The 26,464-nt window shown below is 42.4% G+C and overlaps 1 protein-coding gene across 4 annotated transcripts in view; it reads right to left on the bottom strand.

Moving 5' to 3' along the window:
* The window catches only part of MYLK4 (myosin light chain kinase family member 4), a 76,325-nt gene that overhangs the window by 36,600 nt on the left and 13,261 nt on the right, over positions 1-26,464 (bottom strand). The window lies entirely within an intron of this gene.

Here is a 26,464-nt window from a genome sequence, read left to right as displayed (position 1 = left end):
TAGGAGGCCAAAAAAAGTGCAGACTTGCTCATCGACCTTCCTGGAGACCGTTTGCTGGACTACACCCAGAAGAGCAATAAATCAATAAATGCCTACAATGAGGTGACAGGTGGCTTTGCAGCAGAAATGCACAATCACTAGTGGAAAGTTCAATTACGGGTACTCCAGGAACAGAGTTCAAGTCTGCTTTCAGTTAGAAACCTCGTACAAAACTGTGCTCTGTCTGTGTTTCCTACATGCAGCTGTGCCTCTCAAAGCACTTAATGAACTTTTTCTTCTCTGTGAACTCTGACTTACACGCAAAGTTAACAAGCTTAAGTAAAAATCATGAGCAAAATACCTGTATAAAACGTGGGCCAAAACATGTTTGCTTCTCCTCCACTAACTGAGAGGCACTACCTGCTCCATACTCATGTGCTAAGCTATTTCATCAAATTCCAGAAAATAAATCTAACCTGTGAAATGAGAAACTGCTTTAAAAAAAAATAGAAGGAACTTTTTCAAACTATTCTGGTCATATCTCATTATTTTCATGTATTAAAATTTAAGCAATAGTCTAAATATACTTGAATTTCACGTTTAATGAGATCAGTTCAATTTGGCATTTAACAATCACTGTAAAATTTTTCATTTTGATTTAATTTAGTTCTAAGCAATATATTTTTCAAACTGAGCTCATTATTGGTGGAGTACATTTACACGAGTATATAACTCGCTGCAGCAACGTCAGTCAGATCGGAACATGAAACGTCCTTCACCTGCTCCTGCGTTCATTCTCTATTCACTCCTGCAAAATTACTCATATTGGCATCAACTTTTCCTATCTAATAGAGAAGCAGTGTTATGTAAAAGTAAGTTCAGTTTCCAGGTAGATGTTATAAAAAGTATTAAGCACATTTTATGATACTACTTTTAGTTAGTATCACCTCAAAATTTTTCTTTACTAAAAGTCGTGACAATAAATGTCAAAGTCGAATGCAGCTTTTCTTTTGAATTTTAAGGAAAATTAACAAGATGAAAATTACAACTCATGTGAAAATCCACCTTCTATAAAATGGGGATTCCAGCTGCAAAAAATTTTCCAATTTGAAATCCTAAAATCTTCAACTTTTTCAAGTGATTAAATAACTAAGACTAGTTTATTATGTAATATGGATATATATTTTTAATGAATAGCATACCATTCATAATCATCCATATTTTTTTAAAATATTGCTCACATCAATACTGATTTAGCCAAATTCACATCTGCAGAGTGTACATAACCTTTTACCCCAGATAATCTAATACTTTATTAAAATTTAAAAATAGGAGGAATTTTGATAGAATTGATCCCACCTCATCTCTAAATATACTTGCTCTAAACAACTTATTTTAATAATTAATAATGCTAAAATGTTTTCTTACTAAGTTCAAGTATTAATCAAAGAACACCAGCTCCAAAATAGAAACTGGGAAAGTTAACAGTGAACCTGTAAACATACTTGTGCTTAGAAATAATAGAAATGTGCACTTCTGAGTGATATTATTTGATGAAAATCCCATTTTTAAAAATTTGCCTTTAAGCGTATTTTATTACATTTTCCTCCAATGGTTTTGCAAATCATTTTTCAGAGGATACCAAAGAGTTGATCTTTGCTTATCAAAGTTTAACTTAACAGATTTGTCGTACAATGTAGCCTTCATTGTTGTGAATTTTGACTGTGAAAATAAAATCATGGCTCATCTTTCCACTTCCTTCACTAACAAAGCAGAAGAAATTACCAATCTCAAAAAAGTGTATTTGCTTTCACCTAAGCCATCAGTCTCATCATCTTCGGTAGCCCAGAAGGACATTTGCTACTCTCAGTCCACTTAGGGATTCTGGCAGCTCTCAACTTCCCACAGAGTTGTTGTTTTGTTTATACCCAGGACTATATGTTCCAGTCCACTTAATCTTTTGGCTTGTTCCTTTGAACTCCAACTCATAGCTAAAATTTCTAGTCTCCTCCCTACATGGCTCCCTCACTATGGTCTTTATATTATAGGAAGTCTTTATATGATAGGAAGGCCTAGGTTTGTCTTCTGACTTCTACACCTCAGTATATTTTCCTAGACAGCTCATATCCTTGAAAACAGCATGTGATTTCTTTCTAAAAAAGCAACTCTGATATGGTACTTTTTAAAATATCCCAAAAGGTTAACCTCCCTTCATAAGCCATGTACCTATCAGATTTCAGATGGTCCCCATTCTCTTAGATCTTTCTCAGTTTAGAATGTATCCCATTACTCATTGTTTATGCATAATCAGAAACTGATAGCTGTGTGACATTGCTTCCTACTTTGGCCATCATAACACTCTACCAGTCTTCTCGTCTACTGGTCTATTTGACACCTATGAACATTAAGCCACGATTTATTCCTCTTGTAGGACTTACCAAACTTTTCGGTTAAACTCTATACAAATGATCTCAAAATTCTGTCTTTATTCCCATAATCCCAGTGATTACTAGATCTTAACATTTGGTCATGCTATAAGAATTCTGAATTCTATGCATCTAAACAAACCCAACATCTTACAGCCCACGTTGGCTTGCCCTCCTGTTATTTCCATTTCTGTCAGCAATGCTATGACATTTATGTCTTATTTGTAGATCTGCCAGTGAAGCAGGGGGTCCCACTCAAAGCAAGACAGAGCCAGACGTGGGCCTTGCACTAGAGTCCTCCATCCTCACATTGGTCACAGTTCAGGAAGGAGGTTCACCCACCTTAGAATCCAAGGCCACATAGCAAGCTCCAATGTCTAAGCACATGATTGGCACCAGAAATCCAACAGGTGAGTACAGCGGAACAAGTGAGAATCCAAAGAAACACTGCTCTGTATTCCAGTCGGGAAGACTAAATTTTGAAAGGTCTGCCCATGGTTATTGAGGACACAGATATTGAACTTGGGTCCAAGGATGCAGCTCCAGTCTCTAGGAGACAGGCTGACAAGTTTTAGGTCTAGACTCTGTTCTCACACACACAACCAAAGGTTGAAATGGGGACCAGCAGAACCCGGTTCTAATATGTGGGGCATCCGTGGGAGATGAGGTGCTCTGGTGTGGGGCTAGGCCTAGGAGGCTGATTATGAGAATTCAGGGTGCCCACAGGGGGAGCTACACATTTGCGAACCATGTAGAGGCCACGATTGGCTTAAGCTTCGTGCAGTGGCTTGAGGTACCAAAAGGAGCCCAGTGTCTGCTGAGAGACACTTCATTCCCCAAAAATTCTAATAGGGAGTAATTCCTAAAATAAAAGCTCTCTTGTTTAAGGAAGGACAGAGAGGTCAATGCTGCCTAACAGTCCCTATTTTACACCAAGTCTGTGGGTCCACAGCTCACTAATGTTGGCCTATGGGAAGCTAAGGCACAGGATACCTTGGAAAGGAGGTGAAGCATATACTTGTAAGTCATGGGAACAAGGTTTGCAGTTGCAACACACCTCATAGGGCACTGACTCTCAACCCTAGCTGCATAATAAAATTACCTGGAGAGCCTTTAAAAAATACCAATACTGGTGTTCCATTCCAGACCGATTATATTCATATCTCTGGAGTGAGGCCCATACTCTGGTATTTTCTAAAGGCTTCGAGTTGTCAGATTTAGCAAATGAAAGCATAGGATACCTAGTTAAATTTAAATTTCAGATAAACAACAAATAATTTTTTTAGTGTAACCATAAATAACCCATACAATATTTAGGCCATTTATTTATCCAAAATTCCATTTTAACTGGTGCCCTATATGTTTTTTCACAAGCTTTGTGACTCTCATGTGCAGTCAAGGGTTGGAAACAATCGCCCAAGGGTTAGCTCACTAAAGTACTATCCCTTTAATTTGCAAAGTTTGTCTTAAGTGGAAAGTGAATTCTGTTGTCCCAGTTGAGATTTCTTTTTCAGATTTGGTTGACTAGTTCGGTTCACCCAACTTTAATAGTATTTGTTGGAGACGTGCTAGGATTTGACAACAGAGAAATAATCAAGATTCCGCCCCTGTCCTCAAGGAGCTAACAGTCCAGAGGTGAAATAAAAGAAAATCTTCCATCATTGAACACATATTTTATTAAAATAAGAAATCATTTCTTTAAAACATTTTCCTGAATAGTAATTGATCACGTTGACATTTCTGTTTATAAAAGAAGCCCATTGGGAGCAAGACTTAGAGAAATAAAACCTCTTTAAATGGCGGTATCAAAAGTACTTTCTCAAAAATTAACAACTTTTCAACCCTGCTAACACTGGCTTAAAGCTCTCCCCCACCGTAGGTCTTCGGGCCCTGAAAGCCACTTCCAGTTTTGAAGGATGCCTCCTCCTACAGGCCGCTGTCAGCTTCGCTGTTAGAAGCTCATAAGCCATGTGGTTCTTTAGGAGAGTCAAAGCACATTTTTCAGTATTCTTTAAAGCTGATGTGTAAAATGTTGAACAGGATGAGATGGAGGGGAAAAGGGCCGAGTCACACCTAGTATTTTGTAGATCACAAATAATTTATCACTAATAATGTCTGAGGTACAGAAATCTGTGAGCCTTTAATTTTCCAAATCAGAATGGTGAGTTTATTCTCGTCATAATGTCTCTCGTACGAACTTGTCTCCAGGCGTGTTTTCTTGAGCGGGAGAGACAGAGTGATGGTGTGGCCAGTCTGCTGGGCTGTACCTAACTCTGCATACCACTGTGGGCATGAGCTTAGGGTGAGGACAGTCATCCTCCATGCGTGCCATGACAGAAAACATACTGAAAACCATGGCTCCAGGTTCGTATCAATCCATTGATTAACAAGTCTTGAGTATGGTTCTTTAATTAACCACAACTTCACCAAGCTCTTCTGTGATCCAGGTTACATGCCTCTGAATTTCCCATAAGACATGGTAAGAAACTTAATGGCAGAAATTAGTCTAAATCATTTGTTTTATAAGGACACAGGAAGAAACTTTTCTGGTTGTCTTGCATGAGCTTTTCTGTGGAGTGTCAGCGCCACGGAATGAACACAGTTGTTCATGAACAAAGTTTAACACGGTGGTATTATCTGAAAAGCTCTGAGGTGCAAAGATGGTTTGGAAGGGCATCTGAGACAGGCATTTAATACATAACATTAACGACTAATCAAAAATAATTTCTAAGCAGTGCTAAAGTTGGGTATCTTTGGTTAAAAAAAATAAGGTAAACTTTGAGGTACATAATTTTAAAGTGGGCTTTGAGGATTTCATTCCAAAGAACAACACACAAATGATAATTGTTTTTCACAGTAACTAAAGCTCCTCCCTGCAATCATGGCATCCTTGACAAAACGTGCTTCTGGAGAGATATAAATAGTAAAAATAAAAGTTATCCTTACACAGGTAAATATATATCAGAATACATATCAGAGTTGGGAATTTGAAGTAAATTTTTCTCATCTTTTGTTTTAAGGCAGAAGAGCGACTGCTGTTAACTGGTTTATTTAAAGACACCATCACCATGTTCCCACTAATAGTCACCATCATCTAACACCCTCAAGAACTCAAGTGATACCACTCGCCCTATAACAACAGCTTCATCATGCCCTGGGGCTCGTATTCAGCAGAAGCCGGCTGAGCCGATGGATAACCTCTGTGGAGAGAAGCCATAAATCTCAGCTGGTTCCCTTTTGTCTATCAATGGTGTTCACCTGCTGTGTTCCTGAGTACCCAAGTGCTCTCTCTGACACGCAAGTCTGGAGTTAGCAAATTCCAGAAGATGGATCTTGCCTATTTGCAAATAGCCTGGTGAGCTCTGCCCAGACCTGTGTGTCTACTTCAGCCCATCTAAAATCCAGTAGGAAAACACCAGCCATTCAAAGAACATCATCAGTGATATAAATTTTCAAGTGATCTTTGACTTAAGCAGGGCAACAATAACCAAAACCCAGACAATTCATTAGTCTATGACATTCATGTTTTGAGAAATTGATTTTAATGATCATGAAGGTCAGAAGCAATGGTTTCTAAACTTAAGTTAAGCAGAATTAACCAGACCGAATCTCTAAGCGTTTTGAGGAGTGCCAAGAGGTTAAGAAGGCCCAGCTGAGATATACCTGTCTTCATAGGGCCAGCCTCCTGCTCTGGGCTTTAACCCCAAGACTTTATGGAGAAATGGCCAGACACCAGCTCCTCTCTGCCACTGTTCAACAGAGTGTCTTGCCTCAAGCCACGAAAGGTCCTGAAGAAAGCAGGCTATTCAAATCCATGAGATGTTAACTCCTGGATGGGATCACCTCTGTCAATACTGAATATTGGTCTACAGCCAAGGTGCTGGGTTCTAGTCCCCTTTCTGCTAACCAACTGTGTGCCCTTGCAGAAGGCATTTACTATCTCAGAGACTGTGTTTCTCTCTGTCAAATGGGCTTACTTTACACTAGTTCCAGATTATTGTGAGGCTAAGATGACAGTGACAAATGAGGAAGTGTTTTGGAAAAAGAAAAGCAACAAAAACACTAACTCGATTTAGTCTTCCTCAAACAAGCATTTTCAAGTGTCTGCTCTGAATCCTCCACTGCGAAAAGAAAAAGTTCTCTACATCTCTGTGTTGCATTCATCACCACTGCTGAAATAGGAGTGTCCATGCGTGACCCTACACTTGGAAGAACATTCTCCCTTTTCCGTAAGAGTTAGCACGAAGCTGCCACCTGTGTTATGCTGGAGAGGAGGGGTTCCCCACTCCGAGAGTCAAGGCAGGATTTAACTGTTAGGACTCCCCTGCGGCGGTCATGACGGTCAGCACAGGCAGGTGGTGCCCGGTTTCCCTGCCAGCCCCTTTTAAACGTCGTATGCCATATTTAGCCCCAAGCACAGGCTGACAATATGCCCTGAGCTACTATTCAGCAAAGAACTTTGCTTTTATGATTCTTCCTTAAAACACAAACAACTCATGGCCACTCCCACCAAACCCAGGGTAAAGAGTGATTTTTCTGTGAAAAGTGATAAAAACCAAAACCACAATGAGACACCACTTCACACCCATCAGAAGACTACTATGAAGAAACAAAAAGTAACAAGTACTGGAGAGGATGTGGAGAAATTGGAACACTTGTGCACTGTTGGTGGAAACGTAAAATGATGTGGCCGCTGTGGGAAATAGTGTTGCAGTTCCTCAAAATATTAAACATAGAATTACGATATGAGCCAGCAATTTTACTTCTGGGTATATACCCAAAAGAATTAAAAACACAGACTCGAAGAGGTATTTTCACACCCGTGTTCACAGCAGCATTATTCACAACAGCCGAAAGGTGGAAGCAACCCAAGTGTCCATTGATAGGTGAATGGATAGCAAAATGTGGCCTAACCATACAATGGAATATTGTTCAGCCTTAAAGAGGAAGGAAAGTCTGACACTTGGCGCAATATGGATGAACCTTGAGGACATGTTCAGTGAAATAAACCACTCACAAAAGGACAAACACTGTGTCATTCCACTTATACAAAGTACCCAGAATAGTCAAATTCAGAGACAGAAAGCGGAAGGGTGGTTGCCAAGGGTTCGGGGGAGGGGAGAATAGGGAGTTAGTATTTACAGGGACAGAATTTCAGTTTTGCAAGATGAAAAAGTTCTTCAGATGGATGGTGGTGATGGTTGTACAGCAGTGTGAACCAACTATGTGCCACAGAACTGTACACTTAAAAATGGTTAAGATGGTAAATTTTACGTTATGTGTATTTTACCACAATATTTTTTGAGTAATAAAAGCTAATTTCATATGTTTTGCTGTTTGGGAACTTTCTGAGGGGAAAGTAGGCTGATCGAGACAATTGTGGGCCATGGGCCTTGTCACAGTCTTCTGCTGCACTAAAGGCCTGAGCGTAGCTTCTATCCACCAAAGGGAAGCAGAGCGCGTCCCGAAGAGGACCTGAATGGAGCTTTTGCTGACCTCCAGGAATGAGCGAGCCCCACTTCGAGTGCCTGGTCTGCAGGTGAGGGTCAAAATCACCGACAAATATGCGCCTCTGAGGCTCACGTCTGCAAAGTTCTTGCTCGCTCTCCGCTTCTGAGAGAGGTGCACATTTGTGCCATATGGAAAATGAAGGTGTTTTCCCTGCCAGAGGAGGAGATGAAATGTGTGCACATTGGAAGAACTCAGAACATGTGTGAAACTACAGTCCCTTGGAAAATCCAAGATTTATGGAACCTTCTCTCTGCTAGCCAAGAGTCCGTGGTTTGTTAGGCACCCCACCCCCAGGCTCCCAAGACTGTCGCCGCCATGGATTTTAGGGTCTACATGCTCTGCCCAAAGCTCTCCACTCCTCTGCTCATTTTTTAAAAAAAAAATCAGTGAGTGCTTCTGTGTAAATGCAAAGGAATAACAGAAACGAAAGGGCTCTGAGTGAGCACTCTTTACAAGCACATTGGTTAAGATAGATAATCATCTCTTTCTTTATTTTTTTCCCTCTTTTCCAAAGTATTTGAGGTTACTACATGTGGTTAGAACATTTTAAAAAGTGGATTTGGGACTAAAGTCAATGGAATTTTCAAAGTATCATAGTTAATCAAAATATCATGAATCATTTTTCTTTTTTTTTATAAGTTGAAAATAGACCTGTATGCACTAACAAGGAGCAGAATGTGTGTAAGTGTGATCCTGTTTGGATAAATTCTTCAAAGTGTGTGTGTGTGTGTGTGTGTGTCCATAAAAACTTCTGGAAGAAATCACAAGAAATGATTGACAGTGTTGACTGTGGAGAGAGAAACTTGAATTGAGGTCAGAGAGTAATCTCTCTTCATTTTAGAGTCTTCTGTTTAAATTTAAATTAGTTTAAATTTAAATTTGTTACCCCATGCTAGTATGTGTGCATACATAATCATTCATTCATTCATTCATTCATTCAGGATAAAATGCTGGGTGTGCTCAGAGGAGTAAGACAGCCCCTGAGAGAAAATCCCCTGTAATCTAGTGAGGGAGACTGGTAAGCACCTTGTCCAACTAATTACCACGTTTGTGCTGTGATTATTTAAGAACCAGCCTTCAAATCCCACCTTGGTCATTTTCTAGCTGTGTGAACTTGGGCAAGCTACTTAACCTTTCTGTGTCCCAATTTCCTCTGCAAAATGAGGATAATAGTAGTTCCTACCTTATAGAGTTTTCGGAGCATTCAGTGAGCGAAGAGATGCAGGGCACCGAGAACAGTGCCGGCTCGCTGTGCGAGCTCTCCATAGACGCCTAATGTGTGCACAGTAAAGACGCGAGACAGGAGTCACACCAGCACAGGGAAAAGAGTCTGCCTGAATCCTGGATTATCACGGCTTTGAAGTGAAGATGCTGCTTGAGCCAGGCCTTAAAAGATGAACAGGTTTTTGACAGGTGAATAGGAGTGAAAGGACATTTCAGGAAAAGAAAAGTGCCTGAGAACAGGCAGGGAGATGCCCGCACAGCAGCCCGAAGCAGGCCATGTGAACTCCTGAACTTTCCTTCCAGGAGCGTCTCAAGGAAATGAAAAAGAAAGAGCAACTTTGTTCATTTTAAAAGTCCAGTATGTAATTTGTGTAAAGTCTGACCCTTCGTCCGGCATTTCAGACTCACTTGTTAAATTGCTTTTTTATAGTCTTCTTGGTAGAAGTTCACACCTGATCAAAATCTGTAAATGAGCTAGTATAAAAAATGAAAATCCTGGAACGTCACGCAGATACCTGCGTGGACCCCCAGCACACACACATGCTCCGTGGAGCAGCCTCACACCTCTGCAATCCAATTTACACCTGCTTCTGGGCTCGGGGAGTTTGCAACGTGCTGTTCGGCATTGGGAAATTGATGTGGGGTCGGTGAGCCAAGGAGTCGAAAGAAAGATTTCTTAGACTCTTAAGATCTGGCAGTAGTGCTCTTTTATTTAGAGAATAGTATAGAACAGCATGGGGACAGGACCCATGAGCAGTCAGAGCTTCTGCGTGGGGACAGGGCCCACGGGCAGTCAGAGATGCTGCTGGCATGGGGAGCTGCTGCTGCCGCCACTGGTGTGGGGACAGGACCCATGGGCAGGCAGAGCTGCTGCCGGCATGTTGCTGCTGCCGCTTCTGCTGCTGCTTCTGCTGCACAGTTGGGTGGAGAGTAAGGCTAAATTTAAGGCATAGGTATGTGAGTTATCTCTTTACAAGACAAAGGAAAGAATATGTAAAACAGTTAAAATGGTATCAGTGCCTGTAGGGTCCGGCCATTTGGCAGTCCCACAACTTTTAGATAAAAATCAAACCAGATTGAGTAAATGGCAGAAGTCACCACTTAAATATTATCCTCAGCTAAAGACAAAGGAGGATTTGGGGGGGGGGTGGGGAGGGGCGGTCAGTTACATGAAGTTGCCAGACAGTAAACAACTTAAGTTCTTGCCTCCGGCATTGATTAAGAGTTTCTAGAGATAAGGCCATCCCCCTTCTTCCTGGCACAGTGAGGGAGGCATCTTCACAGATAGAGGTTTCCCTTAGAAATGTAAATGTTTCCCAACAAAGGGACAAGCAAATTCCACTCCTCGGAGCCTGCTTCTCATCTGTAGTTTTAAAATTAACCAGCCTAAAAATCCTCATCATAAACCGTTTTAAAATTAACCAGCCTAAAAATCCTCATCATAAACCGTTTTAAAATTAACCAGCCTAAAAATCCTCATCATAAACGACCTTCTGAAGGGCCCATCTCAGCACCCACCGGGTGGGATTCAAGGTAAAGGTGTGGCATGTCACATTGCCCTGGTTGTCCCCAGATCTGAGGTGAGACTGTGGCCTTGGGCTCCTTGACTTGCAGTCACACTGAGTCAGCACATGTGTTCGAGGCTGCACTGAGAGGCTTTTGCAAACCTCTTCTCACCCTGTCCTCACGAGGAGCCTCTGGGCAGACGTGACTGTTTCCTTCTTGTAAGGAGAAACCAAGCTTCTGAGAAGTTATGCACTTTGTCCGGGTTCCTGATCAATAGTTCAGGATTTGACCCACATCTTCTCACTCCACATTCAGCAGTCTTTTCACAGCTACGTGCTGCCCCTTCCAAGAAATGCCTCACACTCAGTACCCCAAGATGTCAGCCTCGTAGAACCACGGAGCATTAGAGACGTAAGGAAGCCGGGACAGCCAGCCCTGTGGCCTCCAATGTGCACGCTGAGAACTCCCTCACTGCCCATGATTCCAGATGCACTCTCAGCCTTGTCTGTAGACTGACCGCGTCAGAGATCGCTGATAGCCAGTCCAATACTCTTCTCCCATCTTCCCTTTTAACGGACACCTGGATAATGTGCTCTGATGAAAAACTACATTCTTCAGCCTCCTTTGCAGATGGAGTGGACATTGAGACACAGGGATAAAAGAATAAAAAGCTTTCGAGGAAAATTTTTGCCCTTCTATTCTTCAAGCTTCAGGAAAAGCAGATGTTGTGGCAGGATCTCCAGCGACCTCTTTGGGACCATGAAAAAAAGGCCAGAGAATTTCAGAGAACTTGGCTATAAACCAATACCTCTGGACTTCTTGATTGTGAGAGTCTAAATATTTATGTATTTAAGCCATCAGAGTTAGAGTTCTATTTCTAGAAGCCACATACAATTCATAAATGGTACACTGACTAAATATTAGCACATACTGACTGTCTGACTATTGTTCAAATGTTTGTTTACACTGGTGTGGTTAGTAAAATTCAAACTTATCTCAAAGAATTGCTGAGTAAAAATAGAGTTTAGTTATGTATTTTCTCAACAGGAAATAGAAATATAGCTGCTATTATAAGGGAGTCTTTAATTTTTTTCTTTTACATTAATAAGGCTGGATGTCACTAGTCTCATTTGGTCCTTAAAGTGACTTTCTAAGGTCAGTTCTCTGCACTCATGATATAGTTCTCTTTCCACCATCCTGCTGACATCACTTTGGACTGCTCTTGTAGACAGACCACTCTAGCAAGGAGTGAGCAAAAATGGGAGGCTCATTGTAAGCAAAAGCCCCGCGGCTTCTTAGGGAGATCCAGCACTCTTCACAAAAAAGCCTCTTCAAAGGGCAGGATGTGCAGTCAAATCTGAGGTCACGTCCACCCACACATGGGAGAAAACACTGCGGCCAGCTTCTCGCATCAAGACCAGCACGTTGCATGTTTATCAGCAAGGAGTGAAGGAAAAAAGGAAGGAAGGGAGGGAGGGAAGGAAGACAAGAACAATGGGCAGTAGTGAAAAGAAACAAACCAGCAACAGGTCTGTGAACTGAAAGGCTGAGGCACAACTTCCCCCATGTTTTATAATAGTCCCTGAGAGCACGAAAAGAGTGCCACCATTTCACAGGTAAAATTGTGAATTTAAAAGCAATTAAATATAGCAATTTCCCACCCAGCTACAGAATTGAATGTGCCAAATAATTTAGTATTAATTGACTGTGAAAATGCACGGCATTTTATAGCCCTTGAATTTCTTGCCTGTGTTTAGTGATTCATTAATTATAAATGACATGTTATACTTCACAGTTTGTCTTTCTGCTATTTTCATTAGTGTAAACCCTCAACAATTCAAATTCAGGTAGATGAGAAGTCTGTAAAAAAAAGTTTATGAAGTTTGTTTGAGAAGCAGCACAATGTTCTAATGATATCCTTGAATATATTCTCTCTTAACTAGGTTACCAATCTACAACCTTGCTTATACTAATTTTTTTAATCAAATCCTCTCCCTGCCAAATACAGCAAAAGTGAACTTTAACCAAGTCCATTATCACTAATTATAAATTAGTAAAGTTTGACTATCTGAAGTTTACTGTGTAACTGACTATGATGCCAGTGCTCTCATACTTAAAGAAAATTTAGGTGTTTTTAAGCTAACATCCCCTTTTTGAATAAATAAAGTGAAGTTGAAATTACTGCAGATATATTTCTATTTATGTCAATAAGACCTTTTTAGTTCAAAACTCACCTCTTCAAAGTTTCCTTTCCTACCTAGTCTTACTCCAGGCTCTGCTCCTTCTTTAAACCCTATTAAAATAACAGTGAACGGATTTGTGAAATGGCAAACACACATGCACACACACACACACCCACACACAAATATGCATGGTCAAAAAAAAAGAGAGAGGAGACAACAGTAACAGAATTTTGGAAGATGGCTAAGTGGTTATCAACTAGGCATAGCCAGGAATGCTGAGTCTTAAGACAACAGAGAACACTGAGAAGCAGCTTGAATTGTCCTGCAAACGCCCCCATAACCTCACCTGGAAAGCTTCAGAAAATACTGATCCCTGTGTCCTAGTCCCAGAGATTATTATTTAATTGGTCTGGCACGTGACCTGGACTTGGAATTTTTAAAGATTTCCTAGATGATTCCAATGTGCATACAAGTTTTGGGACCCCTGCCCTAACATGAACAAAAGAGACTAAAACTAACGAAACAAAGCAAGTTAGGGGAGACAGAGATCACGCGGAGAAAAGGGAACGTAAGAAAAATTAACTCAGCATCCTCAGAGAAACAAGAAAATGGATTAAATCTATGTAACAAGAACAGGATTCACATAAAAAAACACTCAGAGAATAAAAGAGAGTTCTTGGAAATTAAGACTATGATAGTAGACAAGAAAACTTAAAGAAACCTTCCACAATAGAGCAAAAAATTCTCTGAAAGCAGAGTAAACAGACATAGAGAAGAAAAACAGAAGTGAAAAGATAAGAAATTGAGAAGACTAGACTAGGAGATTCAACACTTAAACAATAGGGGACCCAGAAGCGGAGCAAAAGGACATGAGATCGTCCAAGAAAGTTCCCAGCCTGAGGGATTGAGAGCCCAGCAAACGTCCTGATCAGTGGAGGAAACACCCACACAAGGTCTCACTTTGTGCCATCTCAGAATATCAGGGACAAATAGGGCATCTCTGCTCAAGAGGAAGACACACCACACACAAAGGATCGGGATTCTGAACCTGTCTGGACTTCTCAACAGCAAGGTGAAAGCTGGAAGACAACAGCACAGTGCCTTTCAAGTTCTGGAAAGAAATCATTTCCAACCTAGGATTATACAGCCAGACAAATTGTTATCCAAATGAATGTGTAAAGTAAAGACGTTTTCAGACATGTAGGTCTCGGAAATACTACATCCCTCCGTTGAGTCTCAGAAATCCACTGGCATATGTATTCCATCTAAACAAAGGAGTAAAACAAGAAAGAAAAGCAAAGGATCTCCAGCAGAGAATGCCCACCATAGAAGACAGCGTTTCTGCAGCCTGTCGGCGGATAGAAATCCTAGGCCACCAGCTGTGCTGTAGGCTTAGAGGGTGACCACCGCAGAGAGGAATAAAGATCAGATTGGTGAGAAGTCTCTGGGAGGAATTTCTTCAAGAAGATAAAATTGATAGGATACCTAATATATCTGGTTTTGAATTCATGACAAGTATTTTTCAAAGTTAAGCAAATGTTAGAAGTAAAGGCAACCAGTAACTGCAGGGAATAAAGGCTGAGCAAGGAATGAAAATTCATAATACTGCTCTATACTGCTCTCAGCCAGGAAAAAAATGTTCAAAATTACAATAACTGAAATATTGTATTTATATTTAACCAAAAATTATAATATAATTCTGTTTGGAGAATGGGGGTGGGGGGCAGGACATGAAAGGTGTGTGTGAGAGTGTGTGAGTGAGTGTGTGTGTGTGTGTGTTGGAGGTGGGAGATGAGAGGCCTAATCCTTATCTTTCTCTCTACACCATTCAATTTAAAAAGCCTAAATATGAAAAAGGAAAAAGAACATATACATGTTATTTAAACATATGGAGGTAAATGAAAGAATCAGCTAAAACACATAAAAATGTCTCCCTCTGACGAGGGGAAAATATGGACAAGAGGCGTGTAGGGACTGCTATTTCTCCCAAAAAGCTTTGTAGAACTTTATGGCTCTTTAAATTACGTGCATGTATAATGAATGCGAAAAAATGTATATGAAAAATATAGAGATTTTTATGTAAAAGTATTTATGTGTATTTTATATATAAAATGTTTCAATTATGAGTAGGCTGCCCCAATTTTTAACATGACAATTTGAGACTCCATTCTATCACCTTAGTAATTCATTTTCTACACTGAATAATTCACATTTATACAATGAGACACCAACTTCTCATATTTTCACTTCTTTAATTAAAAAGTAAAAGTTATATGAGCACTGATAATTATTAAGATGTTTAAGCAAGATTTTAAATGTAACCTTTCCCATCCCTGTGGAACTCCAGAAAGAGTTTATTTTAAAGTTTGAAGTTGAAACAAACTTGCTCAAGCAATTCAGCTTTCAAATATTTGGAATAACAAAAGATTCAAAGGTCTCAAAAAAACCGAGTGACTGCTCACATGGCCGGCTCTCCGGAGGTTCTCTCTCCCTCACCGGCACCCCAAGGTCTGCATTTGTTCTTTCATTTGGAATCCATTTTCCATATTTCCTCTTCCCTCATGGCTCAGTCAGAGCGCCTCATAAAGTTACGGTTTTGGCTTTTCGCATCCTCAGTAAGAGCTCAGGTGGAAGTGGTTGGGCTGTGGGTGACGCCGGCTCCAGGCATCCCTGTCTAGACAGATGCCCTTCCTTAGGTTGTGAGCACGCCTAGGAACCTCGCTGTTTCTGGGCTCTGAAACAGCTGGGTCATCTTCTACACAAAGTCATCTTGTCTGTTTCTGATAACCTTCACACTGGCTCTCTGATCGATCATTTTAAAGATGACCTTGTCCTCCTTCAGTCCCCTGTAGCCAAGAATGACGTTTCTCATCTTCACCCAGCACCTGCGCAGTGGCTAAGCACCAGTGGCTGCTTAGTCGTCATCCCCCCAACCCACGCATCCTGAGGTTCCTGCTCCTGAGGGTCCAGCAGGGGTGTGTTCTGGGTAGGGGTGTGCTAAGGAAAAACAAGAGGAATCTCAGTGGGTTCAGATCTAAAGGAGCTAGGAAATAATCAGCATCTCCAATGTATTTAGGCAATGCGCGCTGCTTATTAAGGTCCAAACGTGGTACCGAGACTCTGTAACTGCAGAATTGCAAAAAAAGTACAATGTTTCAAGTTTCAAGACAGATGTAATAAAAAGCAGTGAAGACGTAGTAGGTGAGAGGAAGGCAGGAGCTCTGGGCACACAAAGCCATAGCCACTTGCCAGGAAATGGTTTTCAGTTTTTGAGACTGTAGGTCTGTAGGTGAATGGTTTGCCTGTAACCAGATCCTGGTGTTAGGTGTCCACTGAAGCAAAGTCCAGCCTTGCTGCGCTCTCCTTCTAGCTGTTGAGAAAAGTGCTCACTCCAACTTCAAGGAGACAAAGGCCGCATGCAGAGTTGTGAGGCCATTACAGGAGAGGAGAGAGTGGAGCGGCTCAGAGGAACCCCAAATCATTGGCTTTGCTTACTGTGTGATTAACCAAATGAGAACTTGTGCTGCAACAAATTTCTACACAAATATCTTAAAACAGGATTACTACCTCACAGCAGGAAAGACCAATTTAATGACACATAATACTTTGCAATTGTAAACATATGTCGGATTTTGTTGTTATCTGAAACGCGGTCCTAGTCAAGTCCTCTGTGTGGTTTTAGAGAGCACAGATGCAGGCAAGCGGGGGAAGCCAAGGGCAGGGCGGATGTGCTGTTTCTGTTCTATGTATCAATCTTCACGAATCTTAAAGAACTGGCACCATTAACTAAATCAAAGTAAAAGGCTGCTACCCTTTAAAATAAAATATACCCACTGCTCTGCCCTAAACATAAGAAGTATGGATTCTACTCCTCTAAGATTCTGGCGCAAGGAAGGAGTAAGACACTGGAAAGCCCCCCAAGGTTTTCAGGGTGAAAATAGAAATTGAGAAGGATGTGAGGCATGCCAGGAAAAGGGGTTGCCCCAGAGCTGCGGGCAGAGGGGCACTAGACAGTTCCCCGTCCTCCTCCAAGTCTCAGGGGCACAACCTTCCCCATAGGTGGGTAGGAAGCCCCCCAAGGACAGCCTTTTCTTCAGAGAAAACAAAGGTCAGTGTTTCCCAAATTTTAGAATGCTGAAGAGTCACTGGGGGTTATACTTAAACATGAGGATCAGAAATTTTGCTTTCATAGATCTAGAGTGGGGCTAAAAAATAAAAAAAAAAGGAACACAGTTGGTTCATATCTCGTTATTATTATTATTAATCACTAGCACTTACTGAAGATTTACGATGGCCTGACACCGCCCTCATTTAATCACCTCAGCCTTGTAAGCGTTCGTCTGCACACACGTCATCTGAGGCACAGAGAGGTTAAGTACCGACTCCAGGTCACTGGCTAGTAAGTAGTAGAGCACATATCTCTATCTTGAAAGGTGACTCAGGTACCACAGTTTGAAAAACAAAGTCCCAGCAGGCGGCACCAGACGCTGAGCGGCAGATCCTGGTGCTGTGCGCTCGGTTTCCTCTGTTTGTTTTCAGTGTTTCTCACGCACAAGACACGGGCGGTGGGGAGAAACCTTGCTGTGTTCCGAGAAGCGGAGGTTTACACCTCGTCCCTGTGGAGGGGCCACTTTTATGTCTCGTTTAACTCATCATGTATTGTTTGAAGAAAGAGCTTAAAAATTAAAAAAAAAAAAATTGGATAATGCCCAGCCTTCAGGAGATTCGAGCTCTTCTATCGGGCTCTCAGTGGCCTTGAGCCCGCCTCCCTGTCCATCCTCACCTTCTGCCACTGCCCGGTTTACCTCTCGGCCTGTTGGGTCCTGCTCAGCAATGCATTTTCTTCCATCTGTGACCTTCCTCACTGCCCCCTTGCCCACTGGCTCCCCTGCCATGCCTGGTTAGGCTGGGAACCAACTGGGGCACCACAGGATGTATTTCTCTTCTGTTCTGGTTATCACGGGGACCAAAAGTCCTCTGTACCTGGCAGGCTTCTCTTCAGCAATGTGGAAATCCAGTAAATTCACATCTGTTTTCTCTCTATCTTCACATCAATTTGGCAAGCCTCCACCTTCCAATCAGCAGCTTCTCTGGCTTCCCGTACCCACCCACACCAGATCCCAAGAAGAGAGAGCTGGAGAACAACCACAGTGCCGCGGGTCCCCGGTCTCTGCAGCTCTGCCCTCTGCGGCTGCCTCCTCATTGGCCTATGACAATGCCCAGCACTGCCATGGCATCTTTGCTGGTCCCTGCCTATGTACTCGAGCAATGTGCCATGGGTGTTCCCACTCCCTCCTATGTGACAGTCTACCAGCTGCACTCACACTGGGCTCCTGAGGTTCCAGCGCTGTAGCTCACAGCCACCGTCACAAAGCACCTCACATGCAGCCACACCTGTGGGCCGTGCCCTGTTACTGCGCAAATTAAAATACGGGACGCCCAGTGAATTTGAATTTCAGATAAGCAACTGGTAACTTTTCAGTTTAAGTATGTCCCAAATATTACACAGACACACTTACACTAAAAATGAAGCGCTGTTTATCTAAAACTCAAATTTCGCTGGGGGTCCTGAACTTTATTTGGCAACCCTACCCTAGCCGCTACCTGCAGCGGTGGGCCAGACTCCCTCAAGGGAAGTCTCCTAAGGAGGCCTCCGGGATAGTTTTCAGACGGTAGGCTTCAGTTCATCAGATGTGTTTCAGTAACTTTGAACCTCACTGGGGAGAAGGTGAAGGCCTCATTTTGTTTCTTTCTAGAAGGCTCTTCCTCAGGGGCATTTTTCAGCGTTTATACACCCAGATCATTGGGAAAGAAGTTTTTGACAAACTGCAAAGGACCCTGCTAAAACGTATAAAACCAGGGCAAGCCTGGTGGCATAGGGGTTAAATTCGTGTGCTCTGCTTTGGTGGCCCAGGGTTCACACGCAGGTTTGGATCCAGGCGTGGACCTACACACCGCTCATCAAGCCATGCTGTGGCACGTCCCACAGACAAAATACAGGAAGATGGACACAGGCGTTAGCTCAGCAACAGTCTTCCTCAAGCAAAAAGAGGAAGATTGGCAACAGCTGTTAGCTCAGGGCCAATCTTCCTCACTAAAAAGAACACACACATACACACACACACAACTTACAAAACTAAAAAAAAACCCAAAAAACAAAAAACAACCCACCCTATCCTGGAGGCACAGTTTCTATGTTTTTTTCATTTACACAACCCAGAAGTGTCACTCAAGCAATTTCTCCCAGCAGGATCACCGTGCCCAATGCAACTTTTTGTCTCCATCCAGATGGAGATGCAGTTGGCAATCTTCAGATGGTAGCTTTTCTCCTTCCTAAAGCACTGCCTTACCAGGAAACCCACTATGCTTCTTTCGCAAATGCATTATGTGGGATCTTACAAATAAACTAACAGCAGTTCAACTAGAACAAATGGAGAGCTGTTCTGCATCCGAGCAAGACATCGACATTCAGCGTGTGGTTCACACACTGAATAAAGCTGCCCTTGGCAGAGGCAAATGGGCTGAAAGCCGGTTGTGCTCCCTTGGCTAAGCCCAAGGAAGGGATGTCTTTTTCTTCTCCCACAGGAGTTATGAGCTGACCAAGACGTCAGCCCACAGAGCCTGGAGAAGGATGTCTCCACAAATCTGCTGCCCCGGGGGGAAGCACTTTAACATTTTGCACACAGGTACTTTGCCAGCTTGGAGTGACCCTCTATTCCAGGAGAATTGCCCAGACTCGGGGAGGAAAGGATGAGAACACATAGGTAGGAGGCAAGCCTCAAGAACCCAGTGTTCCTTAATTGCAGCATTGAGTAAAGGACTCTAAACAGCCACAGGAGCGGTCCCTACGTGGTGAAGCCTTTGGCGTTCACTTAAGAGGCTCATTTTCAGGCCACATTCTCTTACTCAGCACTTTTAATCAAAATAATCAGTCCAGTGTCTGAGGAGGAAGAGGGAATGAATGGGGCAGTGTGAGAATCCCTTGTTGCTAATGAAAGATCTAGAAATCCAGGACAGGGATGGCCTGTACTATTTAATACAGAGAAGACTCTTACCATGCCCCCTCATACCCTGGGGTTTTTTTATTTGCAAGAGGAAAGAAATAGAATTTACGCACCTTAAAAAATATGAAGTGAAAAAATATCCATTAGCACAGCAAAGACCTATTTCCAGGAAACAAGTTTTAAAAGAAAATTCTTGACGTCCTGAGGTTAAAACCAGGAGGTGTCATGACTTTGAAAGTGAACGATGAAAGAGCCACTGTGTCCAGGTGCAGGGCGGGCTTGCCTCGTTCCATCTGTTAAGGGAGGCTGCTTAAATCCCTGGTTGTGGTCCAAAACTATCCTGGCAGTTAGCATCCTGCATTAAAATTTATAAACCACGAAAGACCCTTTTTTACAGAAAAGTTAATTCAGGCTGGATAGCCTGAAAAAAAAAAGTATTTAAAAGAAGTAGTCATCAGAAGTGGTTATATGGAAAACTAGAGGTAAGTAATGCTTTTACTTCCCTGAAACCTACTAAAAATATAGCAATAGTAATTTCAGAAGGAAAGGAAATGGCACCAAGTATAATTTCATTTCTAAGAAGTCCCAGGAATGAGCCCTGGAACCACCAGCATTAACTTTTAGGAGCGACACAATAATGATAGGACTATTAGTAGGGAATCAGACCTGTCAAAGGGATGGAAAGAGGATGGGTGTCTCCACTCTGGGGCCAGCTAAGAGGCTCTATTCTCTGGCCTCCAGCGAGGCAGGTCTGAAAAGTCACCCAGCCACTGAGCTGTGGCCCCCACTGCTCTTCTCCATCTTCTTCTGCCTTGCCTCCTTCCTTCACTCACCTCGAGAATAAACCTTTATGGAGCGCCTCCTATCTGCCGCCTGGCTCTAGTCCTGCTCATCCCTCAGGTGCCAACCGAAACGCCACTGCTCAAAGAGCCTTCCTGAATCCCTACAGATTGGGAAAAGCCCCTGCGTCTGATCTTCCCTTAACCCTTGGCACCCCTTTCAACCACCTGACTGCTCTGTAAGATTGCGAGTGGAGGGGGGGACTGTTTCTTTTACTCACCACTGTCCAACCTCTCTCACTCACCCACGTGACACCACCCATGGCTCAATGAATCCTGGTGAAAGGAATAAATGCCAGATTCTGTGATTCCAGTCTCATATGCCTCTTTTATCTTTTATTCCAAAAGGACTTGGAAATTCAGCTCCAAAGTTAGAGTTTTAAGGGGCTTGGTAAAGAAGAGAAAGTGGCAGCTAGGAGGGTATAGCCATTAGGACAGATGGCCTTAACATTATCCTTCTACACAGTAGTGAGTTCATCGACAGACAATCTGGCTGATGACCTGTGGGGTGATTCCATTTCGGCATAAACTTAAGTGAGAGTAGAGAAAGCCCTCAACAACGGTAGTCTGCAGACCCGTCCCAGGAAGTCAGCCCAGACAGGCTACTGGCCACACCTAGAGGATGTCAGTACCCAAGAACCACTCTTGAATTCACCGAGTCTTCTTTTCTTCCTGATTCATATAATCAGACAACTTCTACTAAATGATAAGCTTCGAGAGTAACAGTAACAATGATATTAGTAATAACGTTAGCTACTGTTTACTGAATGCTCACTTCCTACCAGACATAGCGCTAATCCCTCTATACACAATCTCTGGTATTCTGCACAGCAGCCACATGAGAGCAATATTATTAACGCATATTCCAAATATCTACTCAGCAAGCCACAGAAATTGATACAGGTGCAATAGCTCACCATGAGGGGCACTGGAAGTCCTATTTCTTCGGCCTTCCTCCTCTATGGATCCTAGCAGGTATCTGGGCACTCGGGAAGTGTTTAATAAATCCTTTCTGCTTGGCCTGAGCAGAACAGTACAAGTCCTTGCATTGCTCGTCAGTTTCCACCTGGGCCCATATGTACAGCCAGAGTTCGTCTGAGCTGGACCCTGGTCTTGACAGAGTTTATTGGCCAGCTCTGCAGTGACTCTAGGAATGCTGTTCTGTGTCAGACCGTGCTGAGTGAACCCTGAAGCTGCTGGCGTCTAGGGAGAGTGTGGGATCAACATTCTCGGAGGAAAGCTGAGTCTTCTGCTAATGCCGTAAAACTGAAAATCTAGAGGGTTTTGCAGGAATGGCTAAAGGTACTGCACTGGTGCCACACTTCAGCTGAGAGTGACCTCACGGTGCAGAGTCTGGGCTTGGCTCCACCCACCCTTGGCTGTTCCTCCCAAACATTCTTCCACTTGCAACCTTCCTTGACCCTCTGTCCCCATCTGCTCTCTCAGCCTATTTGTGGATGCGTTTAGGGCTGATAACACTAGGGTTGGATTTCATTCAGTTTCTCAAGTAGATTCAAAGAAGGTTTACTTTACTGCAATTATTCCGACAGAGACAGGTCCTTCCACCAGCTTGCACATAGGGCAAAATGATTCTCAACTTAACTCTTCTTTAAACCTTTGTATTATATTTTTCTTCTTTTAAAGTTAGTTTTACTCTGTTGGTTTTATCCTGCCTGAATCCTCTTTTGCTACCTCAACTATATATTATTTCTCTTCTACCAAACTGTGAAAGAAGGCAGCCTTCTCTCGGAGAAAGGTTTCTGACTATACTGGGTATGAGAGAACCAAAGTTTTAATCCCACAAAATATTTCTTGTTTCAGTCTTGATGCTACTGATGCAAAGATATAAGAGTTATGGTAGAAATGGAAATATATACATAAAAACTATAGTTCCCACAATTTTCCATGAATTCATAATCCCCAGAGACCAAGAGACCTCAGAGACCAAGCAAGCAATAGGAGGGACAAGAAACTCAATAATATCAGCTGACATTCATGTCTCAGCATTGACTCAGAACAAAGAACCATCCTACATGTGTGTATTATTATCAGCCTTAGTCCATAAATAAGAAAACTCAAGTGGTCCCAAGACTAACTTGACCATAAGAGGCAGAGTGATGAGTACTTATCCCAGAAAGAGGCCACATATTTTAAAGTTCAGTGTATTCTTCATAGTCTGACGAATCCCCAGAAGTGAGGCAATATCATCTTCTTAGTTGCAATGGCATCTCCTGATAGGAGTAATTTAGGAATAGAGGAAAGAAAGTGAGCTGGGACATAGTCAAATGTCTTCCCTAGAACAGTGCTAAGCACATTTCCCCTAAGAATCCCTGCAGGGTTATTTAAGACACACAGCCCCATGCTCCATTCATGGAGATTGTGCTTCAGTAGTTCTGGGGGGCATGGAGGTCTGGATATTCATAAGGCATCCTAGGTGATTTTCTCTTCAGGAGAGTTTGAGAAACGCTGCCTTGGAACAGTGGTTCTCATCCCTGATAAACAAATACCAGAGAGTCACAGCACTTGCTCAAAGTCAAGGTCACTTTTTCAATGTAAGTGGTAAAGCCCAGATGGCCCACAAACTCCAGATACCAGTGACCTTTCCACTTGACCCTGGGAGCTTCTGAACCAAAAGCCATCCTGAAACCAGCAGGAGGAGAATGCGGTGGATTCAGCCACACCATGACACACATGTTCACATCTCCATGCTGGAAGACACCTGCAGAAGCGACTCAGTTACAAGATAGGATCCCAAGGGTCAGTCCTTTACTCAGCACGCATGTGGTTTTCAATTAAACCGCCTGCTGCTTTGCAGACAAGGGCAGACCAAGGAATTTCCACGATGCAGCGTCTCCTCACAGGGCCACCACCTTTTAAATGGGAAAGGAACTCCATGTCCAGATCCATCTCTGAGAGAACACTGCGACCTCCGCAGGGAGGGCAGGCCATGCCTGGCACTTCACACGTTCCCTCACCCCAGCCCATCTAACTGGCCACGGTGCAAATTTTGTATTTTGTCTGCCTGGGAAATCTAATGGAAAGAACTATTATTAGACATATTTATTTTATCAAGGAAAATATGCTCTTAAAATATTCAAGAAAGGATATTGCCTGGTTCCCAAGGAACAGCCTTAGAGACCCCCAGGAGAGTATATATATACACACAGACATATACATATATATTTTGGATATATGTGTGTGTGTATATGTAATATACAGATACATTTCTTAGGTAAGCATATATTCATGACTGTGGCAGTAAGTGTTTATTTTTCTTTCAGCAATTTTTTTACAATAAACTTTAATTAAGCCTCCATTTCTCCATTGCAGGATGTAAAGAATATTCTAGTTCTTCTCAAGTTTAATGTGCACATGAGTCATCCAGTGACCTTGTTAAAGTGAAGTTTCCTATTCAGTGGGTCTGTGTGGGACCTAAGAGTCTGCATTTCTAACAAGCTCCCAGGAGACCCTGAGGAGTCGTGGCCCACTCTTTGAGTAACAGGATTCTGGCATGTGGTGAATGACCATCTTCACCACACATAAAATGGCAACTGTCAAAGATTAGAATATACAAAAGAAACAAAGAAAAACATAATAAAAATTATGTTCAAATTAACTTACTCTTTCTTGGATAATTAATTCCAAAAGGGACTTGAGAATCTATACAATGCCTCTTGGCTATAATTATCAACAGTTTTCACTCAGTTTCACTAGAACCATTTCAGATTACAAGTTGATAGACAAATTTTGACTTGAGAGGAGGAGGTGGCGGTTTGCCTTATTCTTCAGAAGGAGCAGCACGCCCCCAGAATGACACAGTCTCTTAGTGCGAACTCTCTAATCCGTGGGTAAATGAAGAAAGCTGGGGCACGTCAGATCACACCACCCTCTCAAAATTGATTCTACCAGTCTAGAAATGATTAAAACTTCACTCACGTACATCCTCTTGAATTCTTGGGAAAAATTTCCAACACTAATATTATTCCAAATATTCTGCTATTTGAAGTTTGGCCCTACTCATTGCTTTGTTTAAATTTTTGAAATAAGTATATTAATAATCGTCCTCACTTCTAAGACTCAAAATATAAAATTGTTCCTAAAACATGTTGATAATAACTAGAACACAAATGAAAATGGACGTATAACACAGCTGCTATGAAGGATACAAAGAAATACAGCGAATGAGCCCCACAGAAAGGAGCCCGGCTTGTTAGGAGCAGAGGCCCAACCTGTGAAATAATAATCACCAGAAAGACCCCAAAACTATCCACACAAACGGCAAAGGGTATTTAAATGATGTACTTAAAGGATGGTGCAGTCGGTGCAAACTGGGGAGTCAGACTAGAGTCAGCCGTGGTGGGATTTCAATCTGGCCTCGACAGACAGGAAGGATTTCAAAAGGCACAGAAGCGGAGAGAGAACAAAGAGTGGTGTGGTGAAAAGCAAAGAAGTGGGAACAGAAATTAAATTTGGGGGTCACTTCTCTGGGCCAGGCACCAAGCCACTTGTTAGTTAGATTAGCTAACGTAATCCTCCCTAGTATCTGGCCAGGTTGGTATTATTACACCATTTTGACGAACCAGGGACCGAGACTGAGGTTAAACGACTAAGATCACACAGCTAGTAAGGGGTCCCACGGGGATTTGGATCTGGGCCTATTTGATAGCAGTCAACAATCAGTCCCGTTTAAACCAGCACCCCAGTGGCACACCTTATGGCGCCTGAGATGGGAATGCCAGTCAGGAAACAGAGGAATTCAATGGCCAAATGAATGTTGAAAACTCTTAGGATAAGCAATAACGGTCATGATGTTTCAGACGTGAGTTAGCATTCATCGACTGCTTCCCACGTGCCTGGTTAAAAACAGTTTTGTTATTGTCTTAACAGGGGGACCTTTCAGAGCCTTTAATATTCTAAAATGCATTGAGAATTTCCAATATTATGTACTGTGGAATAATATTAATAATCCCATATAAGATGATATTGATCATGCAAACACGTAATATTAAAATAGAGTAATTGGAAATAGACCATTGGGCTTCAATTATAAGCCATTATCTTCTGGTGGACAAGCTTGAGAGTTAGACATTATGCCTGGTGACTTTCCACTCTTTCCTTTATCCTTGGATAATTTCATCAGGAAATACAGCTCTGTAATAAGCTCTGTGTGGCCTTCTGAGCTTGGGATGAGGGACGGCTCTCAGGTAACAAGGACAGAGAGTCGGGAGGTGGAGAATGCAGCTTCCCCTGTGGTCTCCAACAGCTAGGAAAGTTGGGCCTGGTTGTTCACCATTTGAAATATCAAGAGACAGCAATCCTGGACAGGACCCCAGTGGAATCTCTCCTGCCCCTTTTGTCATATGAGTGATAGTAATTTTTGTAATTTGAGAGTGTATCAGTCTTTGTAAACTGCATGTGTCATGCTTGAACTAGCCACGCATTGCCCAGCTCTTGTGGCATATTGGATAACAAGCGTTAAATAAAATAAATAGTCTCTGCCTTCTCTCATGTTCTACTAAGTCCATGTTGCTAAATCCTTTCATATATTAAATAATATGATCCCACCGTTAAGCATTTGGTTAATGTTTTGATTTTCTCAGTCGTGTTCCCATTATGGTCCTGTGAATAGTTGGGCATCAGGAGAGAGAATTCATGCTGAACTGGATGGAGTGCCTTCCTCCCTCTTGAGATTCTCTGGGGATAACACATCTGATCTATACACATCCTTAGATGACTGGGGGAAACACTAACCCACTTGCCATCATTCCTGTGGGAATGAAAAGGAGGGTTGT

Source organism: Equus asinus, chromosome 8 (genome assembly GCF_041296235.1).
Source record: "Equus asinus isolate D_3611 breed Donkey chromosome 8, EquAss-T2T_v2, whole genome shotgun sequence".
NCBI lineage: Eukaryota > Metazoa > Chordata > Mammalia > Perissodactyla > Equidae > Equus > Equus asinus.
Note: the sequence above shows the minus strand (reverse complement) of the source record. Positions and strands in the feature narration are given on the sequence as shown.